This window comes from Miniopterus natalensis, chromosome 3, assembly GCF_054644295.1.
Source record: "Miniopterus natalensis isolate mMinNat1 chromosome 3, mMinNat1.hap1, whole genome shotgun sequence".
NCBI lineage: Eukaryota > Metazoa > Chordata > Mammalia > Chiroptera > Miniopteridae > Miniopterus > Miniopterus natalensis.
In genome coordinates this window covers 104,780,349-104,801,265 of record NC_142083.1, presented here as the reverse complement: position 1 = coordinate 104,801,265, position 20,917 = coordinate 104,780,349, and positions in this window count along the sequence as shown.

Sequence of the window (20,917 nt, the reverse complement as noted above, 5' to 3'; positions counted from 1 at the left end):
AACCCTAGGTCCAATCGTAATACTAAATTGATCTCTAACCCTAGCCCTCAACATAACCCTAACCCTAGGTCCAATCGTAACCCTAACAGTCTGTCTAACCCTAGCCCTCAACATAACCCTAACCCTAGGTCCAATCGTAACCCTAACCGGATCTCTAACCCTAGCCCTAAACATAACCCTAACCCTAGGTCCAAAAGTAACCCTAACCGTCTCTCTAACCCTAGCCCTCAACATTACCCTAACCCTAGGTCCAATCGTAACCCTAACCGTCTGTCTAACCCTAGCACTCAACATTACGCTAACCCTAGGTCCAATCGTAACCCTAACCGTCTATCTAACCCTAGCCCTCAACATAACCCTACCCTAGGTCCAATCGTAACCCTAACCGTCTCTACAGAAGTTTGCAATACGTGTGTTTCTCTCTGAAAGAACTCTCAGCCACTATTCTTTTGCTTGCTCCTTCCAATTCTTTGTAGAAACGTGTGTTTTCACTGCAGGCATAAGTTTTAGGATGCATTTTTTCAATCTCTTGCAAGCCTCATGTTGTTTCTTAGACAATGTGGAAAAACAAGGAGTATGTATCCCGAATCACTTGAAATCCAGGAAAACGCACACTGCATCAGTCTTCTTCAAACACGTTCTATCTCCTAAAGTGTTTTGAACTTTCAACAAACCAGAAAAGAAGGGCATTTTGCAGTCAAATTCAGAATGGCATGTACAAAAAGCCATTTCTTTCGGTTGCAGAGTTCAAAAGCATGATTGTCTTCATGTTTTCGATGAAACCCTTACATTTCCAATTTACCTGAGTTAGGACTTTCCCAAAAAGACGTGTTTGCGTGTCTGTGTTGAAAGGAGCTCTAAGTTGTGTATTCCGTGCTGTAGAGTGACACACTCTACACAGGATACACAGCGTTTTGAGAGCACCAACATGCTTCAAACTGAAACTGCTACAAGGTGTGTGTAGCATGCTGAATGAAGACTTGTCATTTCATAGAAAGAAGAGGAAACCAAAATCCAGGTAGTGAAACGAGCACACCAGTATGGGAGATGTGCATGTGGACACTTTCAAGCAGCAGCTCTTTGTGGACACTTGGAAACAGGGCTGTGAAAAACTTTCGTACAAAGCGGATTTGGCCAAAGTTGAAAGACCTTCCAAAACCAACCCTAAATAACTTAGCCAAACAATGAAAGTTCCAATAAGCTCCTGCAGGAAAGGTGCATCTATGACACAACCCCCGAGCAGGTAGCTACATTCTGCACAGTACAAAATGCATATGAATTCCAGCAAGAAAACTCACTCCAGAAGGATGAAATGCATGTGTTTCTCTCTGAAAGGACACTCAGCCACTATTCTTTTGCTTGCTCCTTCCAAGTCTTTGTAGAAACGTGTGTTTTCACTGCTGGAATAAGTTTTAGGATGCATTGTTTCAATCTCTTGCAAGCCTCATGTTGTTTCTTAGACAATGTGGAAAAACACGGATTATGTTTCCCAAATCACTAGAAATCCAGGAAAACGCACACTGCATCAGTCTTCTTCAAACACGCTCTATCTCCTAATGTGTTGTGAACTTTCAACAAACCAGAAAAGAAGGGCATTTTGCACTGAAATTCAGACGGGTATGTACAAGAGTTCATTCCTATTGGTTGCAGAGTGCAAAAGCATGATTGACTTCAAGTTCTCGATGAAACCCTTACATTTCCAAGAGTAAAGAAGTAGGACTTTTACAAAAAGATGTGTTTGCGTGTCTGTGGTGAAAGGAGCTCTAAGTTGTGTATTCAGTGCTGGAGATTGACACACTCTACACAGGTTACTCAGCGTTTTAAGAGCACCAATATGCTGCAAACTGAAACTGCTACAAGGTGTGTGTAGCATGCAGAAAGAGGGCTTGTAATTTCAAAGAAAGAAGAGGAAACCAAAATCCAGGTAGTGAAACGAGCACACCAGTATGGGAGATGTGCATGTGGAGAGTTTTAAGCAGCAGTTCTTTGTGGGCTCTTGGAAACAGGGCTGTGAAAAAATTTCGTAAGAAAGCGGATTTGGCTAAAGTTGAAAGACCTTCCAAAACCAACCCAAAGAAGTTAGCCAAACAATGAATGTTCCAATAAGCTCCTGCAGGAAAGTTGCTTCTATGACACAACCCCTGAGCAGGTAGTTACATTCTGCACGGTACAAATGCATATGAATTCCAGGCTGAAAATTCACTCCAGAAGGATGAAATGTGTATGTTTCTCTCTGAAAGAACACTCAGCCATTGGCTTTTACTTGCTACTTCAAAGTCTTTGTAGAAACGTGTGCTTTCACCGCTGGAGTACGTTTTGGGATACATTTTTTCAATCTCTTGCAAGCCTCATGTTTCTTTCACAATGTGGAAAAATAAGGATTATATTTCCCAAATCACTTGAAATCTAGGGAAACGCACACTGCATCCATCTTGCTCAAACACGCTCTTTCTCCTAATGTGTTGAGAACATTCAAGAAACCAGAAAACAAGGGCATTTTGCAGTGAAACTCAGTCAGGCATGTACAAGAGGTCATTTCTATTGGTAGTAGAGTGCAAAAGCATGATTGACTTCATGTTCTCCATGAAAACCTTACATTTCCAAGGGACCTGAAGTAGGACTTTCACAAAAAGATGTGTCTGCGTGTCTGTGGTGAAAGGAGCTCTAAGTTGTGTCTTCAGTGCTGGAGAGTAACACACTCTACATAGCTTAAACCGCGTTCTGAGAGCACCAATATGCTTCAAACTGAAGCTGGTACAAGGTGTGTGTAGAATGCTGAATGAAGACTTGTCATTTCAAAGAAAGAAGAGGAAACCAAAATCCAGGTAGTGAAACGAGCACACCAGTATACGAGATGTGCATGTGGACAATTTCAAGGAGCAGCTCTTTGTGGACACTTGGAAACAGCGCTATTAAAAACTTGCGTACGAAGCGGGATTTGGCCAAGGTTGAAAGACCTTCCAAAACCAACCCTAAATAACTTACCAAACAATGAATGTTCCAATAAGCTCCTGCAGAAAATGTGCTTGTATGACACAACCCCCAGCAGGTAACTACATTCTGCACAGTATAAAATGCATATGAATTCCAGCATGAAAATTCACTCCAGAAGGATGAAATGCATGTTTCTCTCTGAAAAAACACTCAGCCACTAGGCTTTTGCTTGCTGCTTCAAAGTCTTTATAGAAATGTGTGTTTTCACTGCTGGAATACCCTAGCCCTCAACATCACTATAACCCTAGGTCCAACCGTAACCCTAACCGGATCTCTAACCCTAGCCCTAAACATAACCCTAATCCTAGGACCAATCATAACCCTAACCATATCTCTAACCCTAGCCCTCAACATAACCCTAACCCTAGGTGAATCGCAACCCTAATCGGATCTCTAACCCTGGCCCTCAACAAAACCCTAACCCTAGGTCCAATCATAATACTAATCTGATCTCTAACCCTAGCCCTCAACATAACCCTAACCCTAGGTCCAATCGTAACCCTAACCGGATCTCACACCCTAGCAATCAACATAACCCTAACCCTAGGTCCAATCGTAACCCTAACCGGATCTCTAACCCTAGCCCTCAACATAACACTAACCCTAGGTCCAATCGTAACCCTAACCGTCTCTCTAACCCTAGCCCTCAACATTACACTAATGCTTGGTCCAATCGTAACCCTAACCGGAACTGTAACCCTGGGCCTCAACATAACCCTAACCCTAGGTCCAATCGTAATCCTAACCAGATCTCAAACCCTAGCCCTCAACATAACCCTAACCCTAGGTCCAAACGTAACCCTAACCGGATCTCTAACCCTAGCCCTCAACATAACCCTAACCCTAGGTCCAATCGTAACCCTAACCGGAACTCTAACCCTAGCACTCAACATAACCCTAACCCTAGGTCCAATCGTAATACTAAATTGATCTCTAACCCTAGCCCTCAACATAACCCTAACCCTAGGTCCAATCGTAACCCTAACAGTCTGTCTAACCCTAGCCCTCAACATAACCCTAACCCTAGGTCCAATCGTAACCCTAACCGGATCTCTAACCCTAGCCCTAAACATAACCCTAACCCTAGGTCCAAAAGTAACCCTAACCGTCTCTCTAACCCTAGCCCTCAACATTACCCTAACCCTAGGTCCAATCGTAACCCTAACCGTCTGTCTAACCCTAGCACTCAACATTACGCTAACCCTAGGTCCAATCGTAACCCTAACCGTCTATCTAACCCTAGCCCTCAACATAACCCTACCCTAGGTCCAATCGTAACCCTAACCGTCTCTACAGAAGTTTGCAATACGTGTGTTTCTCTCTGAAAGAACTCTCAGCCACTATTCTTTTGCTTGCTCCTTCCAATTCTTTGTAGAAACGTGTGTTTTCACTGCAGGCATAAGTTTTAGGATGCATTTTTTGAATCTCTTGCAAGCCTCATGTTGTTTCTTAGACAATGTGGAAAAACAAGGAGTATGTATCCCGAATCACTTGAAATCCAGGAAAACGCACACTGCATCAGTCTTCTTCAAACACGTTCTATCTCCTAAAGTGTTTTGAACTTTCAACAAACCAGAAAAGAAGGGCATTTTGCAGTCAAATTCAGAATGGCATGTACAAAAAGCCATTTCTTTCGGTTGCAGAGTTCAAAAGCATGATTGTCTTCATGTTTTCGATGAAACCCTTACATTTCCAATTTACCTGAGTTAGGACTTTCCCAAAAAGACGTGTTTGCGTGTCTGTGTTGAAAGGAGCTCTAAGTTGTGTATTCCGTGCTGTAGAGTGACACACTCTACACAGGATACACAGCGTTTTGAGAGCACCAACATGCTTCAAACTGAAACTGCTACAAGGTGTGTGTAGCATGCTGAATGAAGACTTGTCATTTCATAGAAAGAAGAGGAAACCAAAATCCAGGTAGTGAAACGAGCACACCAGTATGGGAGATGTGCATGTGGACACTTTCAAGCAGCAGCTCTTTGTGGACACTTGGAAACAGGGCTGTGAAAAACTTTCGTACAAAGCGGATTTGGCCAAAGTTGAAAGACCTTCCAAAACCAACCCTAAATAACTTAGCCAAACAATGAAAGTTCCAATAAGCTCCTGCAGGAAAGGTGCATCTATGACACAACCCCCGAGCAGGTAGCTACATTCTGCACAGTACAAAATGCATATGAATTCCAGCAAGAAAACTCACTCCAGAAGGATGAAATGCATGTGTTTCTCTCTGAAAGGACACTCAGCCACTATTCTTTTGCTTGCTCCTTCCAAGTCTTTGTAGAAACGTGTGTTTTCACTGCTGGAATAAGATTTAGGATGCATTGTTTCAATCTCTTGCAAGCCTCATGTTGTTTCTTAGACAATGTGGAAAAACACGGATTATGTTTACCAAATCACTAGAAATCCAGGAAAACGCACACTGCATCAGTCTTCTTCAAACACGCTCTATCTCCTAATGTGTTGTGAACTTTCAACAAACCAGAAAAGAAGGGCATTTTGCACTGAAATTCAGACGGGTATGTACAAGAGTTCATTCCTATTGGTTGCAGAGTGCAAAAGCATGATTGACTTCAAGTTCTCGATGAAACCCTTACATTTCCAAGAGTAAAGAAGTAGGACTTTTACAAAAAGATGTGTTTGCGTGTCTGTGGTGAAAGGAGCTCTAAGTTGTGTATTCAGTGCTGGAGATTGACACACTCTACACAGGTTACTCAGCGTTTTAAGAGCACCAATATGCTGCAAACTGAAACTGCTACAAGGTGTGTGTAGCATGCAGAAAGAGGGCTTGTAATTTCAAAGAAAGAAGAGGAAACCAAAATCCAGGTAGTGAAACGAGCACACCAGTATGGGAGATGTGCATGTGGAGAGTTTTAAGCAGCAGTTCTTTGTGGGCTCTTGGAAACAGGGCTGGGAAAAAATTTCGTAAGAAAGCGGATTTGGCTAAAGTTGAAAGACCTTCCAAAACCAACCCAAAGAAGTTAGCCAAACAATGAATGTTCCAATAAGCTCCTGCAGGAAAGTTGCTTCTATGACACAACCCCCGAGCAGGTAGTTACATTCTGCACGGTACAAATGCATATGAATTCCAGGCTGAAAATTCACTCCAGAAGGATGAAATGTGTATGTTTCTCTCTGAAAGAACACTCAGCCATTGGCTTTTACTTGCTACTTCAAAGTCTTTGTAGAAACGTGTGCTTTCACCGCTGGAGTTCGTTTTGGGATACATTTTTTCAATCTCTTGCAAGCCTCATGTTTCTTTCACAATGTGGAAAAATAAGGATTATATTTCCCAAATCACTTGAAATCTAGGGAAACGCACACTGCATCGATCTTGCTCAAACACGCTCTTTCTCCTAATGTGTTGAGAACATTCAAGAAACCAGAAAACAAGGGCATTTTGCAGTGAAACTCAGTCAGGCATGTACAAGAGGTCATTTCTATTGGTAGTAGAGTGCAAAAGCATGATTGACTTCATGTTCTCCATGAAACCCTTACATTTCCAAGGGACCTGAAGTAGGACTTTCACAAAAAGATGTGTCTGCGTGTCTGTGGTGAAAGGAACTCTAAGTTGTGTCTTCAGTGCTGGAGAGTAACACACTCTACATAGGTTACACAGCGTTCTGAGAGCACCAACATGCTTCAAACTGAAGCTGGTACAAGGTGTGTGTAGAATGCTGAATGAAGACTTGTCATTTCAAAGAAAGAAGAGGAAACCAAAATCCAGGTAGTGAAACGAGCACACCAGTATACGAGATGTGCATGTGGACAATTTCAAGCAGCAGCTCTTTGTGGACACTTGGAAACAGCGCTATTAAAAACTTGCGTACGAAGCGGGATTTGGCCAAGGTTGAAAGACCTTCCAAAACCAACCCTAAATAACTTACCAAACAATGAATGTTCCAATAAGCTCCTGCAGAAAAAGTGCTTGTATGACACAACCCCCAGCAGGTAACTACATTCTGCACAGTATAAAATGCATATGAATTCCAGCATGAAAATTCACTCCAGAAGGATGAAATGCATGTTTCTCTCTGAAAAAACACTCAGCCACTAGGCTTTTGCTTGCTGCTTCAAAGTCTTTATAGAAATGTGTGTTTTCACTGCTGGAATACCCTAGCCCTCAACATCACTATAACCCTAGGTCCAACCATAACCCTAACCGGATCTCTAACCCTAGCCCTAAACATAACCCTAATCCTAGGACCAATCATAACCCTAAACATATCTCTAACCCTAGCCCTCAACATAACCCTAACCCTAGGTCCAATCGTAACCCTAATCGGATCTCTAACCCTGGCCCTCAACAAAACCCTAACCCTAGGTGCAATCGTAACCCTAACCGGATCAGTAACCCTAGCCCTCAACATAACCCTAACCCTAGGTCCAATAGTAACCCTAACCAGATCTCAAACCCTAGCCCTCAACATAACCCTAACCCTAGGTCCAATCGTAACCCTAACCGGATCTCTAACCCTAGCCCTCAACATAACCCTAACCCTAGGTCCAATCGTAACCCTAACCGGATCTCTAACCATAGCAATCAACATAACCCTAACCCTAGGTCCAATCGTAACCCTAACCGGATCTCTAACCCTAGCCCTCAACATAACCCTAACCCTAGGTCCAATCGTAACCCTAACCGTCTCTCTAACCCTAGCCCTCAACATTACAGTAATGCTAGGTCCAATCGTAACCCTAACCGGAACTGTAACCCTGGGCCTCAACATAACCCTAACCCTAGGTCCAATGGTAATCCTAACCAGATCTCAAACCCTAGCCCTCAACATAACCCTAACCCTAGGTCCAAACGTAACCCTAACCGGATCTCTAACCCTAGCCCTCAACATAACCCTAACCCTTGGTCCAATTGTAATACTAACCTGATCACTAACCCTAGCCCTCAACATAACCCTAACCCTAGGTCCAATCGTAACCCTAACCGGAACTCTAACCCTAGCACTCAACATAACCCTAACCCTAGGTCCAATCGTAATACTAAATTGATCTCTAACCCTAGCCCTCAATATAACCCTAACCCTAGGTCCAATCGTAACCCTAACAGTCTGTCTAACCCTAGCCCTCAACATAACCCTAACCCGAGGTCCACTCGTAACCCTAACCGGATCTCTAACCCTAGCCCTAAACATAACCCTAACCCTAGGTCCAATCGTAACCCTAACCCTCTCTCTGACCCTAGCCCTCAACATTACGCTAACGCTAGGTCCAATCGTAACCCTAACCAGAACTCTAACCCTGGGCCTCAAACTAACCCTAACCCTAGGTCCAATCGTAATCCTAACCGGATCTATAACCCTAGCACTCAACATAACCCTAACCCTAGGTCCAATCGTAACCCTAACCGTCTCTCTAACCCTAGCCCTCAACATAACCCTAACCCTAGGTCCAATCGTAACCCTAACCGGATCTCTAACACTAGCCCTAAACATAACCCTAACCCTAGGTCCAATCGTAACCCTAACCGTCTCTCTAACCCTAGCCCTCAACATAACCCTAACCCTAGGTCCAATCGTAACCCTAACCCGATCTCTAACCCTAGCCCTAAACGTAACCCTAACCCTAGGTCCACAAGTAACCCAAACCGTCTCTCTAACCCTAGCCCTCAACATTACCCTAACCCTAGGTCCAATCGTAACCCTAACCATCTGTCTAACCCTAGCACTCAACATTACGCTAACCCTAGGTCCAATCGTAACCCTAACCGTCTCTCTAACCCTAGCCCTCAACATAACCCTACCCTAGGTCCAATCGTAACCCTAACCATCTGTCTAACCCTAGCACTCAACATTACGCTAACCCTAGGTCCAATCGTAACCCTAACCGTCTCTCTAACCCTAGCCCTCAACATAACCCTACCCTAGGTCCAATCGTAACCCTAACCGTCTCTACAGAAGTTTGCAATACGTGTGTTTCTCTCTGAAAGAACTCTCAGCCACTATTCTTTTGCTTGCTCCTTCCAATTCTTTGTAGAAACGTGTGTTTTCACTGCAGGCATAAGTTTTAGGATGCATTTTTTCAATCTCTTGCAAGCCTCATGTTGTTTCTTAGACAATGTGGAAAAACAAGGAGTATGTATCCCGAATCACTTGAAATCCAGGAAAACGCACACTGCATCAGTCTTCTTCAAACACGTTCTATCTCCTAAAGTGTTTTGAACTTTCAACAATTCAGAAAAGAAGGGCATTTTGCAGTGAAATTCAGAATGGCATGTACAAAAAGCCATTTCTTTCGGTTGCAGAGTTCAAAAGCATGATTGTCTTCATGTTTTCGATGAAACCCTTACATTTCCAATTTACCTGAGTTAGGACTTTCCCAAAAAGACGTGTTTGCGTGTCTGTGTTGAAAGGAGCTCTAAGTTGTGTATTCCGTGCTGTAGAGTGACACACTCTACACAGGATACACAGCGTTTTGAGAGCACCAACATGCTTCAAACTGAAACTGCTACAAGGTGTGTGTAGCATGCTGAATGAAGACTTGTCATTTCATAGAAAGAAGAGGAAACCAAAATCCAGGTAGTGAAACGAGCACACCAGTATGGGAGATGTGCATGTGGACACTTTCAAGCAGCAGCTCTTTGTGGACACTTGGAAACAGGGCTGTGAAAAACTTTCGTACAAAGCGGATTTGGCCAAAGTTGAAAGACCTTCCAAAACCAACCCTAAATAACTTAGCCAAACAATGAAAGTTCCAATAAGCTCCTGCAGGAAAGGTGCATCTATGACACAACCCCCGAGCAGGTAGCTACATTCTGCACAGTACAAAATGCATATGAATTCCAGCAAGAAAACTCACTCCAGAAGGATGAAATGCATGTGTTTCTCTCTGAAAGGACACTCAGCCACTATTCTTTTGCTTGCTCCTTCCAAGTCTTTGTAGAAACGTGTGTTTTCACTGCTGGAATAAGATTTAGGATGCATTGTTTCAATCTCTTGCAAGCCTCATGTTGTTTCTTAGACAATGTGGAAAAACACGGATTATGTTTCCCAAATCACTAGAAATCCAGGAAAACGCACACTGCATCAGTCTTCTTCAAACACGCTCTATCTCCTAATGTGTTGTGAACTTTCAACAAACCAGAAAAGAAGGGCATTTTGCACTGAAATTCAGACGGGTATGTACAAGAGTTCATTCCTATTGGTTGCAGAGTGCAAAAGCATGATTGACTTCAAGTTCTCGATGAAACCCTTACATTTCCAAGAGTAAAGAAGTAGGACTTTTACAAAAAGATGTGTTTGCGTGTCTGTGGTGAAAGGAGCTCTAAGTTGTGTATTCAGTGCTGGAGATTGACACACTCTACACAGGTTACTCAGCGTTTTAAGAGCACCAATATGCTGCAAACTGAAACTGCTACAAGGTGTGTGTAGCATGCAGAAAGAGGGCTTGTAATTTCAAAGAAAGAAGAGGAAACCAAAATCCAGGTAGTGAAACGAGCACACCAGTATGGGAGATGTGCATGTGGAGAGTTTTAAGCAGCAGTTCTTTGTGGGCTCTTGGAAACAGGGCTGTGAAAAAATTTCGTAAGAAAGCGGATTTGGCTAAAGTTGAAAGACCTTCCAAAACCAACCCAAAGAAGTTAGCCAAACAATGAATGTTCCAATAAGCTCCTGCAGGAAAGTTGCTTCTATGACACAACCCCCGAGCAGGTAGTTACATTCTGCACGGTACAAATGCATATGAATTCCAGGCTGAAAATTCACTCCAGAAGGATGAAATGTGTATGTTTCTCTCTGAAAGAACACTCAGCCATTGGCTTTTACTTGCTACTTCAAAGTCTTTGTAGAAACGTGTGCTTTCACCGCTGGAGTTCGTTTTGGGATACATTTTTTCAATCTCTTGCAAGCCTCATGTTTCTTTCACAATGTGGAAAAATAAGGATTATATTTCCCAAATCACTTGAAATCTAGGGAAACGCACACTGCATCGATCTTGCTCAAACACGCTCTTTCTCCTAATGTGTTGAGAACATTCAAGAAACCAGAAAACAAGGGCATTTTGCAGTGAAACTCAGTCAGGCATGTACAAGAGGTCATTTCTATTGGTAGTAGAGTGCAAAAGCATGATTGACTTCATGTTCTCCATGAAACCCTTACATTTCCAAGGGACCTGAAGTAGGACTTTCACAAAAAGATGTGTCTGCGTGTCTGTGGTGAAAGGAACTCTAAGTTGTGTCTTCAGTGCTGGAGAGTAACACACTCTACATAGGTTACACAGCGTTCTGAGAGCACCAACATGCTTCAAACTGAAGCTGGTACAAGGTGTGTGTAGAATGCTGAATGAAGACTTGTCATTTCAAAGAAAGAAGAGGAAACCAAAATCCAGGTAGTGAAACGAGCACACCAGTATACGAGATGTGCATGTGGACAATTTTAAGCAGCAGCTCTTTGTGGACACTTGGAAACAGCGCTATTAAAAACTTGCGTACGAAGCGGGATTTGGCCAAGGTTGAAAGACCTTCCAAAACCAACCCTAAATAACTTACCAAACAATGAATGTTCCAATAAGCTCCTGCAGAAAAAGTGCTTGTATGACACAACCCCCAGCAGGTAACTACATTCTGCACAGTATAAAATGCATATGAATTCCAGCATGAAAATTCACTCCAGAAGGATGAAATGCATGTTTCTCTCTGAAAAAACACTCAGCCACTAGGCTTTTGCTTGCTGCTTCAAAGTCTTTATAGAAATGTGTGTTTTCACTGCTGGAATACCCTAGCCCTCAACATCACTATAACCCTAGGTCCAACCATAACCCTAACCGGATCTCTAACCCTAGCCCTAAACATAACCCTAATCCTAGGACCAATCATAACCCTAAACATATCTCTAACCCTAGCCCTCAACATAACCCTAACCCTAGGTCCAATCGTAACCCTAATCGGATCTCTAACCCTGGCCCTCAACAAAACCCTAACCCTAGGTGCAATCGTAACCCTAACCGGATCAGTAACCCTAGCCCTCAACATAACCCTAACCCTAGGTCCAATAGTAACCCTAACCAGATCTCAAACCCTAGCCCTCAACATAACCCTAACCCTAGGTCCAATCGTAACCCTAACCGGATCTCTAACCATAGCAATCAACATAACCCTAACCCTAGGTCCAATCGTAACCCTAACCGGATCTCTAACCCTAGCCCTCAACATAACCCTAACCCTAGGTCCAATCGTAACCCTAACCGTCTCTCTAACCCTAGCCCTCAACATTACAGTAATGCTAGGTCCAATCGTAACCCTAACCGGAACTGTAACCCTGGGCCTCAACATAACCCTAACCCTAGGTCCAATGGTAATCCTAACCAGATCTCAAACCCTAGCCCTCAACATAACCCTAACCCTAGGTCCAAACGTAACCCTAACCGGATCTCTAACCCTAGCCCTCAACATAACCCTAACCCTTGGTCCAATTGTAATACTAACCTGATCACTAACCCTAGCCCTCAACATAACCCTAACCCTAGGTCCAATCGTAACCCTAACCGGAACTCTAACCCTAGCACTCAACATAACCCTAACCCTAGGTCCAATCGTAATACTAAATTGATCTCTAACCCTAGCCCTCAATATAACCCTAACCCTAGGTCCAATCGTAACCCTAACAGTCTGTCTAACCCTAGCCCTCAACATAACCCTAACCCTAGGTCCAATCGTAACCCTAACCGGATCTCTAACCCTAGCCCTAAACATAACCCTAACCCTAGGTCCAATCGTAACCCTAACCCTCTCTCTGACCCTAGCCCTCAACATTACGCTAACGCTAGGTCCAATCGTAACCCTAACCAGAACTCTAACCCTGGGCCTCAAACTAACCCTAACCCTAGGTCCAATCGTAATCCTAACCGGATCTATAACCCTAGCACTCAACATAACCCTAACCCTAGGTCCAATCGTAATCCTAACCGGATCTCAAACCCTAGCCCTCAACATAAGCTTAACCCTAGATCCAATCGTAACCCTAACCGGATCTCTAACCCTAGCACTCAACAGAACCCTAACCCTAGGTCCAATCGTAATACTAACCTGATCTCTAACCCTAGCCCTCAACATAACCCTAACCCTAGGTCCAATCGTAATACTAAATTGATCTCTAACCCTAGCCCTCAACATAACCCTAACCCTAGGTCCAATCGTAACCCTAACCGTCTGTCTAAACCTAGCCCTCAACATAACCCTAACCCGAGGTCCAATCGTAACCCTAACCGGATCTCTAACACTAGCCCTAAACATAACCCTAACCCTAGGTCCAATCGTAACCCTAACCGTCTCTCTAACCCTAGCCCTCAACATAACCCTAACCCTAGGTCCAATCGTAACCGTAACCCGATCTCTAACCCTAGCCCTAAACGTAACCCTAACCCTAGGTCCAAAAGTAACCCTAACCGTCTCTCTAACCCTAGCCCTCAACATTACCCTAACCCTAGGTCCAATCGTAACCCTAACCATCTGTCTAACCCTAGCACTCAACATTACGCTAACCCTAGGTCCAATCGTAACCCTAACCGTCTCTCTAACCCTAGCCCTCAACATAACCCTACCCTAGGTCCAATCGTAACCCTAACCATCTGTCTAACCCTAGCACTCAACATTACGCTAACCCTAGGTCCAATCGTAACCCTAACCGTCTCTCTAACCCTAGCCCTCAACATAACCCTACCCTAGGTCCAATCGTAACCCTAACCGTCTCTACAGAAGTTTGCAATACGTGTGTTTCTCTCTGAAAGAACTCTCAGCCATTATTCTTTTGCTTGCTCCTTCCAATTCTTTGTAGAAACGTGTGTTTTCACTGCAGGCATAAGTTTTAGGATGCATTTTTTCAATCTCTTGCAAGCCTCATGTTGTTTCTTAGACAATGTAAAAAAACAAGGAGTATGTATCCCGAATCACTTGAAATCCAGGAAAACGCACACTGCATCAGTCTTCTTCAAACACGTTCTATCTCCTAAAGTGTTTTGAACTTTCAACAAACCAGAAAAGAAGGGCATTTTGCAGTGAAATTCAGAATGGCATGTACAAAAAGCCATTTCTTTCGGTTGCAGAGTTCAAAAGCATGATTGTCTTCATGTTTTCGATGAAACCCTTACATTTCCAATTTACCTGAGTTAGGACTTTCCCAAAAAGACGTGTTTGCGTGTCTGTGTTGAAAGGAGCTCTAAGTTGTGTATTCCGTGCTGTAGAGTGACACACTCTACACAGGATACACAGCGTTTTGAGAGCACCAACATGCTTCAAACTGAAACTGCTACAAGGTGTGTGTAGCATGCTGAATGAAGACTTGTCATTTCATAGAAAGAAGAGGAAACCAAAATCCAGGTAGTGAAACGAGCACACCAGTATGGGAGATGTGCATGTGGACACTTTCAAGCAGCAGCTCTTTGTGGACACTTGGAAACAGGGCTGTGAAAAACTTTCGTACAAAGCGGATTTGGCCAAAGTTGATAGACCTTCCAAAACCAACCCTAAATAACTTAGCCAAACAATGAAAGTTCCAATAAGCTCCTGCAGGAAAGGTGCATCTATGACACAACCCCCGAGCAGGTAGCTACATTCTGCACAGTACAAAATGCATATGAATTCCAGCAAGAAAACTCACTCCAGAAGGATGAAATGCATGTGTTTCTCTCTGAAAGGACACTCAGCCACTATTCTTTTGCTTGCTCCTTCCAAGTCTTTGTAGAAACGTGTGTTTTCACTGCTGGAATAAGATTTAGGATGCATTGTTTCAATCTCTTGCAAGCCTCATGTTGTTTCTTAGACAATGTGGAAAAACACGGATTATGTTTCCCAAATCACTAGAAATCCAGGAAAACGCACACTGCATCAGTCTTCTTCAAACACGCTCTATCTCCTAATGTGTTGTGAACTTTCAACAAACCAGAAAAGAAGGGCATTTTGCACTGAAATTCAGACGGGTATGTACAAGAGTTCATTCCTATTGGTTGCAGAGTGCAAAAGCATGATTGACTTCAAGTTCTCGATGAAACCCTTACATTTCCAAGAGTAAAGAAGTAGGACTTTTACAAAAAGATGTGTTTGCGTGTCTGTGGTGAAAGGAGCTCTAAGTTGTGTATTCAGTGCTGGAGATTGACACACTCTACACAGGTTACTCAGCGTTTTAAGAGCACCAATATGCTGCAAACTGAAACTGCTACAAGGTGTGTGTAGCATGCAGAAAGAGGGCTTGTAATTTCAAAGAAAGAAGAGGAAACCAAAATCCAGGTAGTGAAACGAGCACACCAGTATGGGAGATGTGCATGTGGAGAGTTTTAAGCAGCAGTTCTTTGTGGGCTCTTGGAAACAGGGCTGTGAAAAAATTTCGTAAGAAAGCGGATTTGGCTAAAGTTGAAAGACCTTCCAAAACCAACCCAAAGAAGTTAGCCAAACAATGAATGTTCCAATAAGCTCCTGCAGGAAAGTTGCTTCTATGACACAACCCCCGAGCAGGTAGTTACATTCTGCACGGTACAAATGCATATGAATTCCAGGCTGAAAATTCACTCCAGAAGGATGAAATGTGTATGTTTCTCTCTGAAAGAACACTCAGCCATTGGCTTTTACTTGCTACTTCAAAGTCTTTGTAGAAACGTGTGCTTTCACCGCTGGAGTTCGTTTTGGGATACATTTTTTCAATCTCTTGCAAGCCTCATGTTTCTTTCACAATGTGGAAAAATAAGGATTATATTTCCCAAATCACTTGAAATCTAGGGAAACGCACACTGCATCGATCTTGCTCAAACACGCTCTTTCTCCTAATGTGTTGAGAACATTCAAGAAACCAGAAAACAAGGGCATTTTGCAGTGAAACTCAGTCAGGCATGTACAAGAGGTCATTTCTATTGGTAGTAGAGTGCAAAAGCATGATTGACTTCATGTTCTCCATGAAACCCTTACATTTCCAAGGGACCTGAAGTAGGACTTTCACAAAAAGATGTGTCTGCGTGTCTGTGGTGAAAGGAACTCTAAGTTGTGTCTTCAGTGCTGGAGAGTAACACACTCTACATAGGTTACACAGCGTTCTGAGAGCACCAACATGCTTCAAACTGAAGCTGGTACAAGGTGTGTGTAGAATGCTGAATGAAGACTTGTCATTTCAAAGAAAGAAGAGGAAACCAAAATCCAGGTAGTGAAACGAGCACACCAGTATACGAGATGTGCATGTGGACAATTTCAAGCAGCAGCTCTTTGTGGACACTTGGAAACAGCGCTATTAAAAACTTGCGTACGAAGCGGGATTTGGCCAAGGTTGAAAGACCTTCCAAAACCAACCCTAAATAACTTACCAAACAATGAATGTTCCAATAAGCTCCTGCAGAAAAAGTGCTTGTATGACACAACCCCCAGCAGGTAACTACATTCTGCACAGTATAAAATGCATATGAATTCCAGCATGAAAATTCACTCCAGAAGGATGAAATGCATGTTTCTCTCTGAAAAAACACTCAGCCACTAGGCTTTTGCTTGCTGCTTCAAAGTCTTTATAGAAATGTGTGTTTTCACTGCTGGAATACCCTAGCCCTCAACATCACTATAACCCTAGGTCCAACCATAACCCTAACCGGATCTCTAACCCTAGCCCTAAACATAACCCTAATCCTAGGACCAATCATAACCCTAAACATATCTCTAACCCTAGCCCTCAACATAACCCTAACCCTAGGTCCAATCGTAACCCTAATCGGATCTCTAACCCTGGCCCTCAACAAAACCCTAACCCTAGGTGCAATCGTAACCCTAACCGGATCAGTAACCCTAGCCCTCAACATAACCCTAACCCTAGGTCCAATAGTAACCCTAACCAGATCTCAAACCCTAGCCCTCAACATAACCCTAACCCTAGGTCCAATCGTAACCCTAACCGGATCTCTAACCCTAGCCCTCAACATAACCCTAACCCTAGGTCCAATCGTAACCCTAACCGGATCTCTAACCATAGCAATCAACATAACCCTAACCCTAGGTCCAATCGTAACCCTAACCGTCTCTCTAACCCTAGCCCTCAACATTACAGTAATGCTAGGTCCAATCGTAACCCTAACCGGAACTGTAACCCTGGGCCTCAACATAACCCTAACCCTAGGTCCAATGGTAATCCTAACCAGATCTCAAACCCTAGCCCTCAACATAACCCTAACCCTAGGTCCAATCGTAACCCTAACCATCTGTCTAACCCTAGCACTCAACATTACGCTAACCCTAGGTCCAATCGTAACCCTAACCGTCTCTCTAACCCTAGCCCTCAACATAACCCTACCCTAGGTCCAATCGTAACCCTAACCCTCTCTCTGACCCTAGCCCTCAACATTACGCTAACGCTAGGTCCAATCGTAACCCTAACCAGAACTCTAACCCTGGGCCTCAAACTAACCCTAACCCTAGGTCCAATCGTAATCCTAACCGGATCTATAACCCTAGCACTCAACATAACCCTAACCCTAGGTCCAATCGTAATCCTAACCGGATCTCAAACCCTAGCCCTCAACATAAGCTTAACCCTAGATCCAATCGTAACCCTAACCGGATCTCTAACCCTAGCACTCAACAGAACCCTAACCCTAGGTCCAATCGTAATACTAACCTGATCTCTAACCCTAGCCCTCAACATAACCCTAACCCTAGGTCCAATCGTAATACTAAATTGATCTCTAACCCTAGCCCTCAACATAACCCTAACCCTAGGTCCAATCGTAACCCTAACCGTCTGTCTAAACCTAGCCCTCAACATAACCCTAACCCGAGGTCCAATCGTAACCCTAACCGGATCTCTAACACTAGCCCTAAACATAACCCTAACCCTAGGTCCAATCGTAACCCTAACCGTCTCTCTAACCCTAGCCCTCAACATAACCCTAACCCTAGGTCCAATCGTAACCGTAACCCGATCTCTAACCCTAGCCCTAAACGTAACCCTAACCCTAGGTCCAAAAGTAACCCTAACCGTCTCTCTAACCCTAGCCCTCAACATTACCCTAACCCTAGGTCCAATCGTAACCCTAACCATCTGTCTAACCCTAGCACTCAACATTACGCTAACCCTAGGTCCAATCGTAACCCTAACCGTCTCTCTAACCCTAGCCCTCAACATAACCCTACCCTAGGTCCAATCATAACCCTAACCATCTGTCTAACCCTAGCACTCAACATTACGCTAACCCTAGGTCCAATCGTAACCCTAACCGTCTCTCTAACCCTAGCCCTCAACATAACCCTACCCTAGGTCCAATCGTAACCCTAACCGTCTCTACAGAAGTTTGCAATACGTGTGTTTCTCTCTGAAAGAACTCTCAGCCATTATTCTTTTGCTTGCTCCTTCCAATTCTTTGTAGAAACGTGTGTTTTCACTGCAGGCATAAGTTTTAGGATGCATTTTTTCAATCTCTTGCAAGCCTCATGTTGTTTCTTAGACAATGTGGAAAAACAAGGAGTATGTATCCCGAATCACTTGAAATCCAGGAAAACGCACACTGCATCAGTCTTCTTCAAACACGTTCTATCTCCTAAAGTGTTTTGAACTTTCAACAAACCAGAAAAGAAGGGCATTTTGCAGTGAAATTCAGAATGGCATGTACAAAAAGCCATTTCTTTCGGTTGCAGAGTTCAAAAGCATGATTGTCTTCATGTTTTCGATGAAACCCTTACATTTCCAATTTACCTGAGTTAGGACTTTCCCAAAAAGACGTGTTTGCGTGTCTGTGTTGAAAGGAGCTCTAAGTTGTGTATTCCGTGCTGTAGAGTGACACACTCTACACAGGATACACAGCGTTTTGAGAGCACCAACATGCTTCAAACTGAAACTGCTACAAGGTGTGTGTAGCATGCTGAATGAAGACTTGTCATTTCATAGAAAGAAGAGGAAACCAAAATCCAGGTAGTGAAACGAGCACACCAGTATGGGAGATGTGCATGTGGACACTTTCAAGCAGCAGCTCTTTGTGGACACTTGGAAACAGGGCTGTGAAAAACTTTCGTACAAAGCGGATTTGGCCAAAGTTGATAGACCTTCCAAAACCAACCCTAAATAACTTAGCCAAACAATGAAAGTTCCAATAAGCTCCTGCAGGAAAGGTGCATCTATGACACAACCCCCGAGCAGGTAGCTACATTCTGCACAGTACAAAATGCATATGAATTCCAGCAAGAAAACTCACTCCAGAAGGATGAAATGCATGTGTTTCTCTCTGAAAGGACACTCAGCCACTATTCTTTTGCTTGCTCCTTCCAAGTCTTTGTAGAAACGTGTGTTTTCACTGCTGGAATAAGATTTAGGATGCATTGTTTCAATCTCTTGCAAGCCTCATGTTGTTTCTTAGACAATGTGGAAAAACACGGATTATGTTTCCCAAATCACTAGAAATCCAGGAAAACGCACACTGCATCAGTCTTCTTCAAACACGCTCTATCTCCTAATGTGTTGTGAACTTTCAACAAACCAGAAAAGAAGGGCATTTTGCACTGAAATTCAGACGGGTATGTACAAGAGTTCATTCCTATTGGTTGCAGAGTGCAAAAGCATGATTGACTTCAAGTTCTCGATGAAACCCTTACATTTCCAAGAGTAAAGAAGTAGGACTTTTACAAAAAGATGTGTTTGCGTGTCTGTGGTGAAAGGAGCTCTAAGTTGTGTATTCAGTGCTGGAGATTGACACACTCTACACAGGTTACTCAGCGTTTTAAGAGCACCAATATGCTGCAAACTGAAACTGCTACAAGGTGTGTGTAGCATGCAGAAAGAGGGCTTGTAATTTCAAAGAAAGAAGAGGAAACCAAAATCCAGGTAGTGAAACGAGCACACCAGTATGGGAGATGTGCATGTGGAGAGTTTTAAGCAGCAGTTCTTTGTGGGCTCTTGGAAACAGGGCTGTGAAAAAATTTCGTAAGAAAGCGGATTTGGCTAAAGTTGAAAGACCTTCCAAAACCAACCCAAAGAAGTTAGCCAAACAATGAATGTTCCAATAAGCTCCTGCAGGAAAGTTGCTTCTATGACACAACCCCCGAGCAGGTAGTTACATTCTGCACGGTACAAATGCATATGAATTCCAGGCTGAAAATTCACTCCAGAAGGATGAAATGTGTATGTTTCTCTCTGAAAGAACACTCAGCCATTGGCTTTTACTTGCTACTTCAAAGTCTTTGTAGAAACGTGTGCTTTCACCGCTGGAGTTCGTTTTGGGATACATTTTTTCAATCTCTTGCAAGCCTCATGTTTCTTTCACAATGTGGAAAAATAAGGATTATATTTCCCAAATCACTTGAAATCTAGGGAAACGCACACTGCATCGATCTTGCTCAAACACGCTCTTTCTCCTAATGTGTTGAGAACATTCAAGAAACCAGAAAACAAGGGCATTTAGCAGTGAAACTCAGTCAGGCATGTACAAGAGGTCATTTCTATTGGTAGTAGAGTGCAAAAGCATGATTGACTTCATGTTCTCCATGAAACCCTTACATTTCCAAGGGACCTGAAGTAGGACTTTCACAAAAAGATGTGTCTGCGTGTCTGTGGTGAAAGGAACTCTAAGTTGTGTCTTCAGTGCTGGAGAGTAACACACTCTACATAGGTTACACAGCGTTCTGAGAGCACCAACATGCTTCAAACTGAAGCTGGTACAAGGTGTGTGTAGAATGCTGAATGAAGACTTGTCATTTCAAAGAAAGAAGAGGAAACCAAAATCCAGGTAGTGAAACGAGCACACCAGTATACGAGATGTGCATGTGGACAATTTCAAGCAGCAGCTCTTTGTGGACACTTGGAAACAGCGCTATTAAAAACTTGCGTACGAAGCGGGATTTGGCCAAGGTTGAAAGACCTTCCAAAACCAACCCTAAATAACTTACCAAACAATGAATGTTCCAATAAGCTCCTGCAGAAAAAGTGCTTGTATGACACAACCCCCAGCAGGTAACTACATTCTGCAC